Source organism: Diabrotica undecimpunctata, chromosome 3 (genome assembly GCF_040954645.1).
Source record: "Diabrotica undecimpunctata isolate CICGRU chromosome 3, icDiaUnde3, whole genome shotgun sequence".
Classification (NCBI taxonomy): Eukaryota; Metazoa; Arthropoda; class Insecta; order Coleoptera; family Chrysomelidae; genus Diabrotica; species Diabrotica undecimpunctata.
Genome location: NC_092805.1, coordinates 28598994 through 28619788, shown reverse-complemented (window position 1 = coordinate 28619788; position 20795 = coordinate 28598994). Strand labels below are relative to the sequence as shown.

General features: G+C 32.8%; 1 protein-coding gene across 1 annotated transcript in view; it reads right to left on the bottom strand.

The window, feature by feature from the left end:
• LOC140436605 (potassium channel subfamily K member 18) overlaps positions 1 to 2964 on the bottom strand; it is a 269235-nt gene extending 266271 nt beyond the window's left edge. Inside the window, exon 1 of the mRNA XM_072525556.1 lies at positions 2823 to 2964. The gene's annotated coding sequence lies outside the window, so the exon portion shown is untranslated. The remainder of the gene's footprint in view (positions 1 to 2822) is intronic.
• Between the last annotated feature and the right edge of the window lie 17831 nt (positions 2965 to 20795).

Below are 20795 nucleotides of genomic sequence, written 5' to 3'. Positions count from 1 at the left end.
AAAGAAGCGGCTCTATATATATTTAGGGATTCTACAGTATTCACTGCCTTCCCTCGCTCAACCGTTTCCATCTCTCTCTGTTGTTCCATTCTCCATCGTTCAGTCCTCTCTTACTCATGGCGTCGTCTACTTCGTTCCTCCAGGATTTTCGGGGTCGTCCTCTTTTCCTCCTTCCTATGGGGCTCCATTCGGTTATTTTCTTTATCCATCTGCTGTCGCTAGTTCTTCTTACATGTCCATACCACTTTAGTCTTTTTTGTTCTATATATGTTAGTATGTCTGTTTCTATTGATGTTCTTTGCTTTATTTCGTCATTACTTCTCCTATCCATTCTTGTTACTCTGCAGCATCTTCGCAGGCATTCCATCTCTGTTGCTGGTTTCACTATCTTACTGCTGGTTTTCTTGTTTATGATCCAATTTTCAGCCCCATATGTCATAATACTTCGCACTAATGTTTTATAAATCTGCGTTTTTGTCTTCATATTTAGGTGTCTATCCCACCATACTGAGTTAAGTTGTCGGATTGCTGTTCTTGTTTGTCCTAATCTTTGTGTAATTTCTTCCTCTGTTGTTGCCTTTTTCGTGATTATAAACCCCAGGTATTTGAATTTATCCTTTCCTTTGATTGTTACGTTGTCATCAATCTGTAGATCTTCTATGTCTTCTTCACTTGTAGATAGGTACTCTGTTTTCGCGAGGTTAATATCTAGGCCAGCCTTGGTATATTCTTCTTGTAGTTTTTTCATCATGTAGCTGAGGTCGTCTTGGTCTTGTGCAATCACTACTTGATCGTCTGCAAAACTTAATGTATATAGGTATTCGTTCCGTACCGGTACTCCCATGCCTTCGCATTTTCTTTTCCATGTAGTCAAGGCTTTCTCTAAGTATATTTTGAATAGGGTTGGAGATGTGGAACAACCCTGCAGGAACCCTTGTTGTGGTGAAGTCTCCTATGATTCTTGTTCCCATTTTAATGGACACTTTATTTTCTTTATACAGAGCTTTTGTAGCTTCTATGAGTTCCGTCTGTATTTCTAATTTGTACATTGCCTCCCATAGTTCTGACCTTGGTACAGAGTCATACGCCTTTCTCAGGTCCACAAATGCCAAGTGTATATCTCTATTTTTTGCTTTTTTCTTTTCCAACAGTTGTTCCAGTGTGTATATGTGGTCTATGCATGATCTTCCTGCCGTGAAGCCTGCCTGATCCTCTCCGATTTTGCCTTTTATCGCTTGCTCTATCTTTTCTCGTAGTATCTTCCCATATAATCTTCCTATTGATGATATTACGCTTATTCCTCTGTAGTTTTCGCATCGTTTTCTATCTCCTTTCTTAAATATAGATGTCATATATGCCGCCGTCCATTCCTTTGGGAGCTGTTCTCCATTTATGGCTTTCTGAAATATCCATTGTATCATCCGGTGTAATTTTTTTGATCCGTATTTTATAAGCTCAGGTGAGATGCCTCCAGGTCCCGGTGCTTTCTTATTTTTGATTGCTTTTATGGCCGTTCTCATTTCCCTATCTGTTATTTCTATTTCTTGTTGTGGGAATCTGCCTCGTCTTCGCCTGTTTTCTTTTCCAATGAATTGTGGTCTTTGTTCTATTAATAGTTCCTTGTAGTAGTCCTTCCATTCTTAGTCCTGTATATTTCCCAATTTAATTTTTTCTTTGGAGTTTTGTTTCAATCCTCTCAGTACTTTCCATGACTCCGAAGTTCTTGTACCTCCTATATATGTTTCAATATTTAAGCAGATTCTTTCCCATTCTTTATTCTTTTGCTGTGTTATTTGTTTTTTCACTTCTCTATCTTTTTCTCTATATTCTTTATAAACTTCATCGTTGTTTGTAGTCAGCCATTTTCTGTATAGTTGCTTTTTTTCTTGAATTATTCTTTTTGTTGGTTCATTTATTTCATAATAGTGCTGTTTATTTGTTATATGTTCTTTTTCCCCAAGGGCTTCGAATGCTGCTTGCTTTATACTCGCCTTTATATGCTCGTATATTTCTTCGATGTTGCCGTATCTGAATTCTATTAATTTTTGGTCTAGACGTTGTTGGTATAGTTCTCTTATTGATTGTTCTTGGAGTAGTTCTATATTGTATTGTTTTTCTCTTATAGTGTTCAACGGTTCTTCTGTGGAGGGGGTCTTGTTATGTTTCCAATTAATGCTCATTTTTGCTGTCAGTAGTCTATGGTCCGTTCCGCATTCTGCTCCTCTTTTGACTCGCACATCTTTGATCTTTATTGTGGTATCTTGTTTGATTATTATGTAGTCTATTATCGATTTCAGCTTTCGTGTTTCTTGCGTCCATGTATATTTATGAATATTTTTATGTCTGAAAAATTATGTAGAGAAGCGGCTCTAATTATGCTAAATGAGACCAATTGTGTCGCAAATTCCTCGGCAGAATGTTGTAGGATCTGGTTACCCATATTGAAAGACGAAGTTATTAAAAGGAAAATACCATTATTAGTAAGTCAGTAACATATAGAGCATACATCATTTATGTTTTTTAAATAAAAAAACATATAAAATCAGAATTTGGTGTTTATTGAAGGTAAACTAAATGCACGACCAAATACCTACCATGTCGGGATAGTATTGTGAGGTTTTTTTCCTGGTTTTTCCCTCATAATTTACTATGGAATTACTAACAGGAGAATTTTACTGTCATTATGGCATGTGTTTGTCTTTTTAAAGACGAATTACATGCTATGATCTTTTCTAATGGATATTCTCAAGTTAAAGTTGAAATAGCAGGCAAACTTTCTTTAAAATCAGTCTTTTAATGGTATTATTTATAAGAGCACTCACCTATAGTATTTCTCTATGGAACACAACTAATTAAATTGACTGAAATTTCAACATTAAAAATTAATTCGTCATAATAATAAAATCATCAGAGAAAAATTATCAAAAGGTCAAATAAACAAATTTTGTTTACCAAACAATAAATCAATAATAACTAATTATTATGATTGGAGAAAATAAGACGAGTATTATAAGTATTTTATGACTGTTTTAAAAATTACTTGAATACTTCAATTAAAATATTTTATGTTTTTTCAACAAATAAATTTAAGTTAAAATAAACTACAAGGAGAAATGGTTTCTATAAGAAAATATCTCTGTATGTCTAATATTCTAGTTATTTTTGATACGTATTATTTATCTAAAATAAAACAACAACAAAACGATTGAAACTTAATTAAGAAAGACAAATACTTGAGATACAAAGAAAAATTAATACCCAAGCTTGTTTATCTAATATTGTTTTAGTAACTAATTTCTAATTAGAACAAACAGCTTCATCATCTTCCATAGCTGAACCATACAAAATGAAAACTAGAAAAATTTTAAAATCACCCACATTTAAAACTTATCGTCTTCAATTCTAGCAGCAGTTAGATTAAATTGTTAGAGTGGAAAAGAAATGGCAGCTTCCTTGGTAGAGTTGCTTTGAGGACAGGCAGCAACAATCTTGCAATTTCTTTCACAGGATGCATCTAGTTATACCTCTCTCGTTCAAGCTTTAGGGACAAGATATAGCCAGCAGCATCTAAATTAGGTTTTCCAAAGTCAGCTCAAAGTTCAATGTCAAAAACATGATGAAGCCTGCAAGAATTTAAAACCGATATTAAAAGATTATTGCATTTGCCGTATCACTAGGCACCTAAAGCTTTTCTGGAACAAATTGCTAAACATACATTCATAGATGGGCTACAGCATGTCAAAATGCAACAAGCATTCCGGATACCACACCACAAAACGCTATATGAAGCACTAATCTTAGCCCAGATGTACAAAGCGGCAAAAATATTTCCAGATTTAGCCCAAAATTAAAAGAACTAAAATCCACAAGAAAACTAAGTTCCTGTAGCTGGCTGTATACCATGTATAACAGAAAATTTATTTAAAAATCCTTTATAAAAAGTATATAATTAAAACACCCAATCGAGCTACATCACAATATGTTTTCGGAATCTATATTCCATCATCAGTGTGTCAAGTGTACATGTTTTGAGCCACTAAATATTTGGTTAAAAACCCGTTAAATGTTTTTAATTTGAATTTAAGTTACGTTATTGGATCTTGTATGCTATGATGTTTAAGTTACAATTTATTGTAAAGTGGCTTATAACACCTGATGAAAAAATTGTTATATCAAATGTATGTCCGACCATTCCAGATAATTTCATTAAAAAAAATAGTTAGTAAAAAGTCGGTATAGATCTTATACCATAGAGTATACCATACTATTTAAAAAAATAGATATAGCCATATCCTAAACTTAAGATGGCTTTAGATGACAAAACGTTGAAAACACAAAATACTCAATATTCTTTTCACAAGTTCTAAAACTTCAAGTTCTACAACTTCTAATAATACAACTATGGCTGATTTGGCTGCAAAAACTGAAACAGCAACGTTTTCTACGCAAACCTTTTTGCTTGTTAGTGCTACTAGTCAATCTGAAATTTCGCTATCTAATCAAGCTTTATCTTTATAATTACACCAAAGCACTCAAATTACACAAAGAACTCTAAAGAAGCCAAAGACATCTAAACTTGGAAAAACGCATTCAGATTTATCTATTTCATCTACGATAGAATTAGACAACGCAGCCTTCTTATCTACTAACTGATGACTGATTTTATTGTGGTTAACAGCTTTCTTTTTTATAACGTGTACAACAGGCTAAGATCACACACCCATACCTACTTTCACGCAGTGATCACCCCTTCTGCGACATAGAGGCTAGTGTTGTATTAATCGCGATTGATTCGTTCGTTTTGATTCAATGATTTCAAAGTATTGAACGACCGAATCCCGCTAGTTCATAACGATCCGATCACTTGGCCTCTCGTGCCGTGACAAAAATCGATTGATCGACCGCCGACGGCGCCGATCGAACCAAACGTAAATCCCATTACTCTCATTACTTTTGGTCTTCGGTCGTTCCTCACTTACGACGAAGACCGATATGTGCCATGCATCTGAATGCGTTCGTTTAAATAATTGAAAAATTAAAATACTAAATATTGAATTAAGAATTGCGTGGAAGACAGGGACTTAGCTGCAGACCGGGAGTATTGGAATTTAAAAATATTCTATCAGGCCCCAGCGATTGCTTTCGCTTGTATTGTTAATGGTTAATAGGTAGTTAAAATCATAAAGTATCAATTTGCGCGTCTTGTAAACCAAGCTAGAGCAAGAACCAAACGTTTAAACGACAATAAATATTGATATTTGAAAGCATACTTTCATATCAATTTATAATTATTTCTGAGTTACACTAAAGAACCTAAAAACAAAAACATAATAAATTCTAGCTTTTTGCATTGTACATATTTTCAGACGTAGCCAATATATCATTTTGCTCATGAAAAAGAGTTTTACTTTAAAAATTATTCTACAATCGAATGCTCTCCTTCAATATATTCCCCTTCCCTCGCCAAACACAGTTCTATTCGTTATTTCCATTGGTCAAAGCAATGCTGGAAGTCTTCTTTTGTTAGAGCTTTTAGGAGCTACGCCGTTTTTCGCTTCACCCCTTCCATCGACTCGAACCGAATTCCTTTTAAGGCAGACTCGTCTGCCCTAAACTAAGTCACAGGGTGCTAAATCAGGTGAGTACGGCAGGTATTCGAGCACTGGAATGACTCTAGCGGCTAATGCTTCATAGACAGTGCGTTATAGGCAGGTGCGTTGTCCTAGTGCAAGATCCACGGCTTGTTTTTCCACAACTCCGACCGTTTCTTACGAACTCGCTCTCGCAACATTGCCAAAACTTTCAAATAGTAAGTTTGGTTTACAGTTTGACCCTCTGGAACCCATTCAGTCATCACGATGCCATTAATTAAAAAAAAAAAAAAACGATTAGCTTGGTTTTAAATTTTGACTTCGACATACTTGATTTTTTCATTCTTGGCGGTGCAGAAGTTTTCCAGTGCATGGATTGTCGCTTAGTTTCAACATCGTATTGAAATATCCAGGTTTCATTGCAAGTGATGATGTTTTTCATTAATTCAGGCTCTTCAAGTAACCTTTTAAGAAAATCTGAGCAGATCTGTTGATGAACAAGCTTTTGGTCAGGGGTCAAATTTTTTGGGACCAACTTCGCACAGAGTTTCTTTATGTTCAATTCGTCATGTAAAATTTGTCTGACAGTTTCTTTATCGGCGTTTGCAGTGTCTTAGCAATCATCCAAATGCTCATTCGACGATTTCCGCGAACAATTTCATTTATTTTGGTCACTGTTTGCGGAGTTAAAACAGAGACAGGTCGACATGGATGTTGGTCATCTTCAGCGCTCTCTCGGCTTTTATAAAACCGGTTATACCATTCGAAAACACGCGCACGAGATAAAGAATTTTCACCATAGGCCTCTTTTAACAAATTATAGCACTCAGTCGGAGTTTTTTTTTAATTTAACGAGAAATTTCACATTACTACGCTGCTCATGTTGCTCGTCACACATTGTTATCGGTACAAGAAAAAAACGCGTTCTTTTCTAACCTCTACAGAAAAAATACTACTACAGTGACAAAAACGTGTTTTCGTACTGAAAGAGAAAATACTTCCAGCTATCCAATGCTGCATTCGTTTCCCACTCCTTCCCTCTAGGACGCCTTCTGCGTGCGCAGTCTCGTAATTTAATAGCCAGACCTCCTATATACCTATGTACCTGACAAAATCAAATATATACAAAAAATACAATGCAGAAGTTACAATAACAATCATAACACTAACCATCTACTATCTTATCACTATTCGCACTAACCTAAACATAAACGTATGAAGGTAAATATACATATGAAATACGGTAAGCAATTCTTTCTGTTTTCAGTCAATTCAGCTCAATCAATCGGTTACTGTTATTTATTTTAAACGGAAACGAAAAGTATTGACACAAACAAGCGATTGAAATAATTCGATCTTTTTCGGAGTCGATCACTATTTTATTCGTTCATCGTAAAATGAACGATTGACACAACACTACTAGAGGCTACGCCTCATACCGTCATCCATCTGAAGAGAACGTTCAATAAACAATCTACCAAACACTCGACCAGCTTTATAAGGAAAAAACTGTCAAGTAAAAACTTTATAAATTATTTAAGGTCATTCAATATTTTTTACCAAACCTAAACTTATTGTTAAGCTTTCCTTACTGTGTTATATGTTTTAATAAAAAACAAAAATGATATACAGTACGTAGTTTAAAATATAAGTGCCCTTAATTTAATATCATTTAGCTAAAATGTACTGTTTCGTTTTTTCCGAACACAAAATAATCAAATCGAATATTATGTATTAAGAGCGGCACATAATGGATATGTTCGCACGTCGATGGTATAGAATTATTACAAATATCACTTATTGCTAACACGATGTAAGTTATAAGAACCATATCTTTTATGTAATAAGAGAACAACGCAAATACCGCTTTGTCTGAAATTCTATGTACTCAAATAATTAGAACAAACATATCTTAAAGTTTGTTTGGTGTCTTGATTTTTCTTAATTCTGCTTAGTTGTTTTCATAATAGACCTAAGATTATATTTGTATTTACCTTGTAGACCGTATAGGCCTATGTAACTAAAACTTCACTTCGAAATTGTTGCCAAGAGACCAATGCCGATGCTCAAAGCATTTTCGAGAGAATCGGAAGAAGTTGACAATGGCAAAAGGGGCGACTGTGGCGAATTATGGAAAGAGAAAGGGTTCTCTTGTCTTTGTGTTATTTAATAACGACTGTTTCGGCTTGTGGGTTACTCTGAATTGGAGAATTGTTTGCTATGGACCGAGTCTATTATTTGGCTCTGGTGACTTGATAAATTATCCAATTGATTTATGAGAGAGCTTTGGGAAACGGAATAAGCTGAAGTGATCCACTTTATCGTTTGTGGAACTCAATAATAACCTGACTATAATCATTGACCATAATTTCAACAATAATGTAATATAATATCGTCTTATTTAACAATTTAAGTATAAAAATCAGTTTTCTTAATAATTTAAATAAAATTTAAATTGATAAATTGTTAGAACCTGTAGTAAACGTAAAAGAAAGTGGTAAACCTCATTCCAACATCGGGAAGAACAGAAAAATAATTGGAATTTAACACCCCTAACCACTTCAAAAAACTTATACTTCGCATGTTTTACAACCACAACATATAAGTCGCCTATTACACAGCCCAACAAAAAAAAAATTGTCTTGCTGGCGAAAACAAATCAATTGATTTTGATTAATTTATTTGTGATGATTCCAAAAATACAAACCTTTTCTTTGTATCAGCTCTAGTTTTCGAGATATATCATAATCACCAAATACTTAAATATTCATACATTTCTGTATATTTTACCACAATAATTGTAATATGGTTATAAACAAACTTAACATATTCTAAGACAAATGCATACTAATGACTTATTGGAAATGCTCATAAATTAAAATTAGCGCTAATTGCTTCTTAACTATTGTCAGATAAATAAATATATAGTATTTTCTTTAAAATGGACCTTAATAAATTCCTATAAAGTTGACTGAATTCCATTGTAAAATTTAGTTTGAACATGAGTATTGTTGCAAGAGCTTGTTTTTGACAACTGAAAACCATAGCTTCTTCTTTTTCTTCTTAACATGCCATACACCAAAGTGCGTAGGCGACTATCTCATTACTAGAATTCTGTTCTTGGCGGCGTGACACAGCTCGCCTGTATTGTGTATTCCTGTCCATTCTTTAATATTTCTTAACCAGGATAATTGTTTGCGCCCGGCTCCTCTCCTACCTTCGATCTTCCCTTGTAGGATTAACTGTGGGATTTCATATTTTGCTCCTCTCAATATGTGCCCAAGGTAACCGATCTTGCGTTTTTTAAATAGTTTAAAGAGTTCTCATTCCACGCCGGCTCTCTTAAGGACGTCATCGTTTCGAACTCTATCCACCCAAGGTATGCGCATCATTCTTCTTAATGACCACATTTCAAATGCTTCAAGTTTGTTGATAGATGTTTTTTTCAAAGTCCACGTTTCCATGCCATAAAGCAAGATGGACCATATGTAGCACTTAATCATTCTGTAGCGTATTTCGAAATTTAGGTTTTGATTACATAGGAGCGGTCTAATTTTCACAAAAGTTTGTCTTGCCATTTGTATTCGGGTTTTTATCTCTTGTTGTGGATCCGATTGGTCATTGATTGTGGTGCCAAGGTATTTAAAAGTTTTCATGCGTTTTATGCGATCGTCACCTATGCATATTATCGGGTTTTCTGGAGGGTTTCTGCTAATGACCATGGCTTCTACAAGCAGGCATTGTGTAAATAACCTGGAAGTTTTTTGTATCAAGCTTATTTTGGTGTTCATTTAGGAGATCAAAAGATAAATCCTGGGCTCCACATGTAGTGTGCAAAACTTGTCTTGAAAACTTGCGACAGTGCACGAAATTACAACGAAAATGTTTAAAGTTTCGTGTTCCAATGGTATGGAGCCAAAAATCATTTTGACGATTGCTATTTCTGTCTTGTAAATATAAAGGGCATTAATCGAAACAATCGACATACATGAACATATACTAACCTGGATTCAGCAATAAAACCAATTCCACATCAGCTTAAGCAGATACCCATTCCAATATTTAGCAATCTACCTACGTTACCAGAGAATATTGTCGAAACGTTACCTGAAGAACTACAGACTAATAAAATTAAGGAAAACGGCAGTGATTTTAAAAAGGATTCAACACGTCCTGAGCGCTTTACTCAGGAAGAGCTCAGCGATCTTATGGGAAATTTAAACCTTTCAAAAGATTCTTTAAATAGAACTCCTGGCTGAAAGATCTGATTAGATGGTTTGACCGCTCATCCACCATCGTCGATCAACCTTCGAAAGAAAACGGCGTAATAAGAAGAAAAACGGGTTCTTCCGACTTGATTGTTTCCACACTAAAGAAAAAGAATCTTCTTTGCCCAAACACCAAAATTACATACGACCGTAATAGAGAAAAAGATATTTTGTCTTTTTTTCTCAGCAAGATGATATGGATTTTTTGTAACAATACTAAAGGACTGTTACAAAAAATGGGTGTATCGGAGTATACACCAGACCACTCGCGTCTTTTTATCGACAGTTCTAAACGAAGTTTAAAGTGTGTCCTTTCACATCATGGCAACAAATATGAAAGTATACCAAATGGGTATTCTACAAAAATAAAAAAAGAATATAAAACAATATCGACGAGGTTAAAAAACTTCAAGTATGACCAACATACGGCGGTCTGTGTTGATTTTAAGATGGTGAACTTTCTGCTGGGACAACAAGGTTGCTATACAAAATACCCTTGTTTTCTGTGTCTTTAGGATATCAATCTTTTATCCTAAAAATACCAATATATACCAATATCACAAATATAGATGTCCTTAAAAGAATAAACCAAGAACGCCAACTTTTCGAAACCATCAAGAAAAGGAAAACGGCGTATCTAGGTCACATCATGCGAAATGAAAAATACCAGTTCCTCCAACTTATAATCGAGGGTAAAATTGAAAGCAAGAGAGGAATGGGACGCAAAAAAATGTCCTGGCTCTGAAACATAAGGCAATGGACAGGGATTAACGACATACAATCTCTGATACATATTGCAAGAAATAGAGAATTAATGGAAAATGTGATCGCTTACATCCATTAGTGGATTTGCATCTGAAGAAGAAGAAGAAGGATATCAGGGTTAAGGACCAACACTGGAGTAGAAGAAAATGGCGTTGTAAAGATGCTTTAGTTCAAGGAAAAGCTAACGTAGTTAACGAACCATTGGTTGACCAATGGAATTCCCTGCACTTAGTAAAGAAAAATTAAAAGCCGAAATATTTGATGGGCCTCAGATACGACAACTTATAAAAGATTCGCATTTTACAGAATCGATGACTGAAATTGAATTTGATGCATGCTGCTCTTTTGTGAAAGTTGTGGAAAATTTTCTTGGAAATAATAAATCGGAAAATTACCGGGATATAGTAGAAGAAATGCTCAACAATTTTAACAAACACGGTTTGTTATCGTATTTTCTGAAAACGATCTAATAAAGCAAATCTAGTGGCATTTTTGGATTCAGCAGACCCAAATTATCTGAAAACAGTAAAAAAATTTCCAGCTCAAAGTGTGTGTTTACCAGTGTTATCAAAGTCGCCAATCTCCACCTTGGCCAATTTTACAGGAACCGCCAAATTCTGTGGTAGCTTTAGTTTGTTTACGATTTGCCTAATTATTATAATTTGTAGTGAATATGTAATGGGGATTTTGTTTCACACATTTTTTATAGTCTTTCAAGTATCTACTGAGAAAATTTAAAAATAAAAATAAACATTGGCGATTGTGATACTAATACTTTGGTTACTGGAAAGCAAACTGTTTTCAGATCTCCTGACAAATTGGTGGGTTAAAAACAAAATATTTTAAATTCAAATAGAGGTTTAAGCCATATTGTTATAAATAGTATACTTACCTGATTCGTTTCATTTCCATTTTTCAGGTTGTCTGTTTCAGGTTTCAGGTTGTCATTTTTTTGTATTAACATAAAAGTTCTTAAATTTCGATTAATGTGCTATTAAATGCTAAACATTTGTAAATAACCAAACAGTGAATAAAGTGATTCGGCCATGTTTCTTGTTTACGATATTCAAGTCACGTGAATGAAAGAAAGTCTACTGATAGGCTCTTTTAAACATTGGTTGTTTTGATACGGAAATCTCCTAAAATATAGGTTACTTTGAAATGTTAGGCCAATTTTGTGATGTTTTTTAGGTAAAATTTGGGCTGTTTTAATATTGAACGTTACTACCAGTCGCTAGGTATTAATGAGACGAATCAAGGGGAGTACATATCTCAAAACTATAAAAATGGCGTTTTAGCGATTTTGATACTAGGCGACACATATAGCATTGAAAAATTAACACATATCAGGACTTCAAAAAACGTAATAATTATCGTATTTCTTCTGATGCATTCAAATATTTTGCAATTTTATTCGGTTCTTATGAAAAGTTACGAATTTTCGCTATTTGGAAACAATATTGTTAGATTATTTATTCTCTATTCCTTTATAGGGGCCCGACAACAAATTCAAACCTTGTCTCTCGGTTTATAAATTACTTTATTTATCTTAAAGTCATGTTTTCTTTTCTTTTCATGCTCAAACTATAGTAATGTTTCTCTAGTCGTTTTTTGTTGATATTTGTAAACTGTGTTTTAGTTTTGTGATCACTGTGATCATAGCAACGAGTATAGATGATCTACAACATCTTATCAAAGGCTTAAGTATAAATAGTGCTGAGATAAGAATTACTATAAATGCTAAAAAAACGAAGTACATGCTGATTACAGAAAGACCACAAAATATTGGTCACCTATTGGCAATGAATGGTAACGTGATAGAACAAGTAGAAAAATATCAGTACTTGGAAACTTTGATTAATGAAACCAATTATTATACTACAGAAATAAACAGGCGAATAAAGATTGTAAGATCAGCATTTATACGAATGAAGCCACTCCTAACGTGCAAAAATCTAAATTTAGAGATCAGGCTACGTACCATTTGCTGTTATATATTTTCAATATTATTATATGGAGCTGAGACTTGGACATTAAAAAATGCAATTTAAAAAGAATCGAGGCTTTCGAACTCTGGTTATACCGCAGAGTATTAAAAATATCATGGACTAATATAATTACAAATAAAGAAGTATTAGAGAAGGATCAATGCAGATCGATTGATTTGTTTAGAGCAGCAAGTATAAAAATAAAAATAGCCATTATGATTGCCAACCTTCGTAGGGAGACGGCACTCTAAGAAGAAGAAGTTTAAGTGGTAGTCGTGAAAGTTGTACAATGGTTTTGTTTCGTTCTGTAAATTTGTCGACATCTTACCGTTTTTCCAGAACATTAATTCAAATGGTGAATAACCTGTTGCTTAAGGTATCGACATATATACGATACATACGACATTATTATAATGTACCAATGGTTTTATGATAATATGCTGTCGTTCAGCTGCACTATTTGCAACAAAAATCATGTCACCTTGTTTTTTGTTTTTTTCGTATTTCTGGTCGAGATTCTTAATGTATCCATATCTGGTCCTCAGTAGTTTAGGAGTTCGTTTTGTATTTTGTCACCTTCTGATGATTTTCTATTTTCGAGTTACCTTAATACTTTTTTTATTCATCCCTCCACAATGTTTATTTCTTCGTCTGTCGTCACTTTTGGTGTTGGTAATTCATTATCTTGACTTTTATCAAATAGGTATTGAAAGTAGTCCTTTCTAGCAGTCATGTTTTCTTCTAAATGTGTCTCGTTTTTATTATATATACAGTAAAAACTTCCAAGAACGACCAGCCTCGGGGAATCAAAAGCTGGCGGTTAAAGAGGATCGGTCGTTTAAGAGAGAACATGGGAAAATTAAAGCAACTGACCTATATTTTACGTTGTTTATTTACATTTTAAATATAATGTATAATTTCAATTGATCAGAAACATAAATGAACATAATGACATCAATTTAAGATTAGGTTGTATATTTTTTCTGAACATACTGTATGGTTAAATTATTTCTAAATCTCAAACTATTGATTGCTACACGCTTTATCACTTATTTTAAAAAAATTCAGATTCACATTTTATTAAGAGCTTTTAAAAGAAAAATTTCTGAGACTTACACAGGCTTCAGGTAGACTGGATATATTTGACGCTGAAAAAGCTTCAGGTTCTTCTTCCTCGGGTTCAGAATTAGGGATAGTTATATTAATTTCTGCTTACTTTTCAATACAGTCGTTGATGGTCAATTCTCCGCTTTTTTATGGCACATCACTATCAAACAAGAAAAGTTGTGTTAAATCCACTAATGTATCTTTGATGGTAGAAAATAGTTGTGCAAGTGAAATATTATCGTCTGTTTCAAAATCATTCGCATCTATATTACACATAAATCCGGCTTTAGAAAAGCATTTTTTCGTTCAATATTTGTTAAATACAAAAGTATGGTATTGTTGAAAGGTCAATTGTATATAGAATCTCCTAACAACGTGAATTGAAGTAGTATAGGAAAATTCTACATTACACATAAATCCGGCTTTAGAATAGCATTTTTTATTGTTATCGACGACAAAATACGACAAGCCACTGTAACCCATATTAAAACGTTGGTTATGGTAATGTTTTTCTTTATTTCTTGAAGAGGACAACCACTGTTTATACAATTTCAGATTCTCTTAATAAAATAGCTTTAGATCTCATTTTAAAATTATGGATAATTTCTTGATCCACGGGTTGGCAATGTGAGGTAGTATTGGGCGAAAGAAAAATAAGTTTAACATTATCCAGGACAATCTTGGAGTGAGATGTAGCAATTTTTTTATTTATATTTGGGTTTTTTTCTTCGACATCGAACTACTTATTTAAAAATAAATACTATGTTAAAACAAAATTGTTTAACCAGGTATACATACTTTGTGTTTTGAGGAAGTTACAGTTAGTTATTTAGCTGTAGCTGCATTGCTGCAATTTCCCTTTCAAATTCTAAATTACGTTTACCGACCGACAGCAACAACTTAGACTACGATTCAAAGCGCCTCATTCTATTAAACTCTTATTTCATTGTCATTCGAGAAAATACCGCCTCCTTTAATGTTTGCCCAACTCACTTAAAACCAAACGTACTTCTCGTTCCGTGAGGAAAATAAAAAGACAGCACTAAACTCAAGTGTCATCTAAGCGTTTTAGTAGGAAAACTACTTACAGTCATAGCACAATATGTTGAAGATTATATCGAATTTAAGACGATACTTGAAGGTTTTCCAATATATTTTAAAAAGAAAATGAGCAAGAGGGCTTACGTTCAATATTTGTTAAATATAAAAGTATGGTATTGTTGAAAGGTCAATTGTATATAGAATCTCCTAACAACGTGAATTGAAGTAGTATAGGAAAATTAAAATTTCAGAAATTGTCTCTTGTTTTATTAAAAATTCAATAAATCAATAGGGTGGCTTTTATATTTTGCATTTAAAGAAAAAGTGAGAGAAACAGCTCGTAAAGACTTTATTATTTACTATTTTTACTGAGGCTTAGCCACAATTTTTACAAAATAAGTTTTTTTATTTAGGAAAATGTCAAGATTAAGAAAAAACGATATATCTTTTATCCCATTGGTTAGACGAATTATAAGCGGAACTGGATAATATAGATAAAGATGTAGAGGCAATACCATCTGATTCTAAATCGATAGTGTCTGATTCTGAAAATGAAGATCCTGAAGGATTAAAACTGCAACGGCCGATATCGAGGAAATTTGTAGCAGTTCAGGTGAGGTTTCAGAGTCTGACTTGCCACTGCAGATAATAACATATATGGTTTGGGCTTTTATACCTGAAAATATTGCTTTTGTCTCCAACATAATCAACGAATCATAGACCTATCTCTCCTGAAATTTTTGCACATTCTTCTGGAGTAGCAGACTTTATTTAAGAACTTAATATAACCCCATACAATTAGTTTCTTCTTCTTCTTAAAGTGCATTCTCCATTACTGAAGGTTGGCTATAACTACAGCAAATTGCTCCCTATCTTGAGCTGTTCTTAGTTTCGAATGTGTGTCCATGCCTGTCCAGTCTCTTATATTTTTCAACAAGGAGCATTTTCTTCTTCCTGGACCTCTTCTTCCTTCCACTTTCCCTTCCATTATATGTCGTAGGAAGTTGTATTTTTCTCCTCTCTAAACAATTAGTTTCAGTTGTTCATAAATAAAGATTTTATTAATCAGTTGGTCTTACAAACTAATTGATATGTAGAAAAAAAAATCCGGTCATGGTAAAATCTTTTTATTGACTAATTTTAAAGAAACCAAAACATTTTTGGGTATAAACTTGCTACTAGGTATAAAACGAAGATTAAAAAAAGGATGTGGTTTATGCAGCCCCTAAGACAAATCATGCTTTTAGATACATAAAGTTTATATAGTCTCGTACTATATAAAAATATGGACAGAAAACAGTTGAAAGAATGACGAGAGGCCTGCATAACAATATCTGAAATCGCTACCCCCTGAACTTAGAAATAGAGGAATACCGAAGACTAGTTAAATTTGCAGTATGCGCAAGGCGATAAACGTAAGATCTCAAGAACGAGCTATGGTAAAAAAATTAAAAAAAATGGAGTTTGGGCTTCGGACGGCATTGAAGGACATTCTACACTGATTGAGGCTGCAGTCATATAAGAACAGGATAAGTAAAATTCTTTGTTAATATCGAACTCAGCACAATTTATTTGCAATATCAGGATATGCAACAATAAATTTAAATTAGTTTTTCAATAATACAATAAATTAAAAACGAAACAACATCGTATAAAAGAAGCATAAAAACTTACAACATGACGTTAATCCGTAATTCTTTTTACATTCTCACAAAATATTAAGTTTTTTTATTAATCTATTAACAATTACAATGTTTTAATTTTTGTAGATTTAAAAAGTTCATTGTTAAATAAATAATTTTGAAATTTAATTTATGTCAAAAGGACACTTGTCTGTCTATGGTGAGATGATGGCTATCCGAGAAGTTATAGAAATTGAAAAAAAGGTCAAATTGTCTCAATAAAAGAGATGACGGCATATGGTTACCTTCGACATATAGACTTCTCATAAAGAAAATATCGTCTGCTCCATTCGTGAATCAAAATCCCACTGTCAGAAATGTTCAATCTCCGCGCCAATCCAAACGCTAACCTCCACGCCAACCTCCACTCAAATCACGTCACCATTGACAGTATAAATGAACCGTCCTCTATTCCCAGTGACAGTAGTGAATTGATTGGTGATGAGTGTAGTAGTGTTTGGGGGCTCGGGAAACTGAGACCTTGAAAGCCCTGAAGAAGACATCAGAGAGGATGTCGAAGGCTCAGCGCAATGATAATCAAAGCGGGTCAACCCGGAAAACTGGTGAGTTTAATATTAATTTTTGTTATAGTATTAATCTATATTATAAGCCTTATTATTTCTTTCCTACATATCACACTCCGTAACAACCTTACTGTCAATTATGCTGCCCATATATACAAATACGCAATTTCCTGGTTGTTGATCACAATGTGTTAGTTGTTTCTAGTGCCAAATCGCATATAAAACATAATATCTACGTATCTTTAATCATAAGAAATGCTAATTTTTATATTATTGTCTACATTAAAATAACAAACGTACCATTCAGTTGTTGAATAATCTTTGCCAATGATATCAAGGTCGATTCTTTTCATATATTGAACAAAAGAACGCAAATGATATTCTTAGCAGTCAGGGTTTCTCCCTCAATCGCCACAAATCGTGAAATGTGACTAGCGTTGCAGAAAATCCATTGTATAATAGGATTAACTCGAAGAATTAAAACGGATTGTGAATCGCATTTTTGGATTTTGTCGAATTCCAGAACCAATGGCGGGTACAACAAGAATAAAAAGATAAGACTAAGATTGTAGCAAATATGAAGTGGTTTGTTTATATGTAGTTATATAAATTTTTAACTATCCATTATCCAAAATAAATCAAATAAAGATGTGGGGGTTATCTATTTCTGTTTCTAACACAACTTTTTGTTATATTTGTCCAATCTGTTATATTTGGTAATAACATAACTATCCATCAGAAAGATGGGAGCCAATGTGTAACAAAAAAACTCCAACTAATGTTGGAAGCCAATTGTTTAAGACTTCGTGTAGCTAAGTCTCTTAGGTCTAAGATCTCTTAAATCCAAATGTGAAACGTAAGTTTGGATAGGAGAAATAAAACATAATATTAGCTAATTATATTTATTACATTTTAAAAATCAAATTAAATTTTAATGATAATAAAAAAAAACAAAGCAAATCCTAGTACAAAGTTTGAAAATGAAACTTATGGCATTGTTGTTGCATATATATATATATATATATATATATATATATATATATATATATATATATATATATATATAAAGTGGTGATTCTTTTTAATTAGTAAATAAGACAATTAATAATTATAACTAAATAATTTTTATATTGATTTGTTCACAGATGTATTGAAAAAGAATTAAAATAAATTCGAAAGCTTGACAGTAAGTCAATTGGGGTCCAAATAGACTGATTGCATCCTCAAGAATCACCACTTGATATTTAAATCAACAGTCAATAATACCACCATCTTATATAATATATATATAAATATATATATATATATATATATATATATATATATATATATATATATATATTAGAAGTATATTATATGTATATATATATTAGAAGTGATTATTTCGACCAAAAAATAATTTATAAATACGTTTACGTTTTACAAATACATTTTAAAACACTCACAGAATTTAAGATTTCGCAAATAAAAAAATTTTTTATTTGCGAAATCTTTTAAATTCTGTGAGTGTTTTAAAATGTATTTGTACGCCATTTTTTGTAATGTTCAAATTGTTTTAGTTTACTCCTGAGAAAACTATTAAATAAATGGCGAAATATTGAGTATCTCAGAAAAAAGAAAGATTTTCATTACAGACCACTTTACCCGATAATTCGAACATATTTATATATATATATATATATATATATATATATATATATATATATATATATATATATATATATATATATATATATATATATATATATATATATATATATATATATATATATATATATATATATATATATATATATATATATATATATATATATGGCAAAGGATAATGCGAGTGAAAGTATAAAGTAATGGCATGTCTCGCAAAACAGAAAACCAAAAATGGTATATCGATGGAAGGCAACCGTATATACGTATTTCTGAATATTGGTCGTCTTCAGTACGGTGCAGCCAAGTTAGAAAAGTAGCATATTAACTTAGGAAAAGATCACTGCAGTGATCCTTTCCCAAGTTATATATATATATATATATATATATATATATATATATATATATATATATATGTATATATATATGTATATATATATATATGTATATATATATATATGTATATATATATATATATATATATATATATATATATATTTACTCTGTAGGAGATCTCAGTATATAAACTATATTTACAAAAAGTACGGATATAAATCAATGGGAAAGTGTACATACCAAAATAGCCGCTAAAGCATAATATTGCATACACAAACACCTTTCAAAAGCATTCCTGTCATTTCCAGTTAGCAAATTTTGTAGATATATAATTATTCGGTATAAATTATATAATAGACGTTTTCCTGTCCGGTTTTATAAAATGAAAATTATAGATTCATTTAACTATCTTTGGAATAAAACGAAGGATTTAAAGTAAATTTTCTGTGAATGTGCTTAGTACGCAACTAAAAGAACCTCGTTAGTTTTCTTCTTCATTTAATTAAAATATTACCATTACTATCATTATTAATGATACGGCCCTAGTGGAGCTTGGACCTTCCTTAGTCTATTTTTCCATTTCGTCCTGTTCTTTACAGCTTGTAGCGCTGCACAAGAAAGCAAAAAACATCTCGAGGGCGGCAAAATTAAGATTATACCGAGTAGTGATCCAGTAATTTATGAACAAAAATCAGCAAATTATGCTCAATATCTGTAAAAGAAGTATTATAGGGAAAATTTTTGGACGAATTAGAGATAAAAAACATTTGGAGATGGCAAAATAATGTAGAAATCAGTAATTTCCAGGAAGTCAGAAAATTGCTAGAATGTTAGATCAAAAAGGCTCTGATGGTTAGCCACGTGGCAAGAATTCAAGACAAAAGATGGGCACAGCTCGCCAGCACCTTCTGTGAGGTGAAGAAAAGAAAAGAAGATGATAACCACAAAAGAAGTAGCTCGATGCGTGTAAGAAAGATCTACAAAAGATGGGGATAATAAATTGGAGAAATCCAGCCACTAACAGAGTTAACTGGACAAAATTAGTCAAAGAATTTCAAGTCAACAGCCTTTAAGTCTTTTGAACTGTATATATAAATATTTACATCTTGCATACTTTATTGATAATATCAATTCACACTAACAGTAGTAACATCTCTATGTGTTAACGTTTTTGACATCACCACTATGTATACATGAGCTTGACCAAATGTCATTCTTGATTGGATGTATTCAGAAGTTACTAAATACACACGTGGATATTATTAATCCGTTAGCAAGCCTCTTTCTCTTTAGATCTTTGAAATGTTTGCTTGGAATCTCGCTGGAAATATAAAATAAATTCTCTTTCACTTAGATTGAAACAACGTTCAATATAAAACTTATCAATATTTAATCAAAATTTTCAGTTTTAATCCTCTTATCGTCCTCTTCTTCAGGGCTTCCGAGGTCTCAGTCTCTTGAGCGTCTAGACACTACTACACTGATCACTAATCAATGCATAACTGGTGCTGGGAATAGAGGACGGGTCATTTATACCGTCGATGGTAACGTGGTTTGGGTAGAGGTTGGCGTGGGCGTTAGCGTGGGGATTGGCGCAAACATTTCTGACAGTAGGATTTTTGATTGGCGGGTAGAGCGGACAATATTTTCTTTATAAGAGGTCTCCATGTCGAAGGTAACCGTATGCCGTTATCTCTTTTATTAAGACAATTTGGCCTTTTTTCAATTTCTATGGCTTCTCAGACAATTATTGGTTTATAAAAGCGGATGGGGGCTATGGTTCTGGAGTTTTCAATTTTGTGAACTGTATGAAGATGGTGTTGACCTAGAGCTGAAATTGAATCAGAAT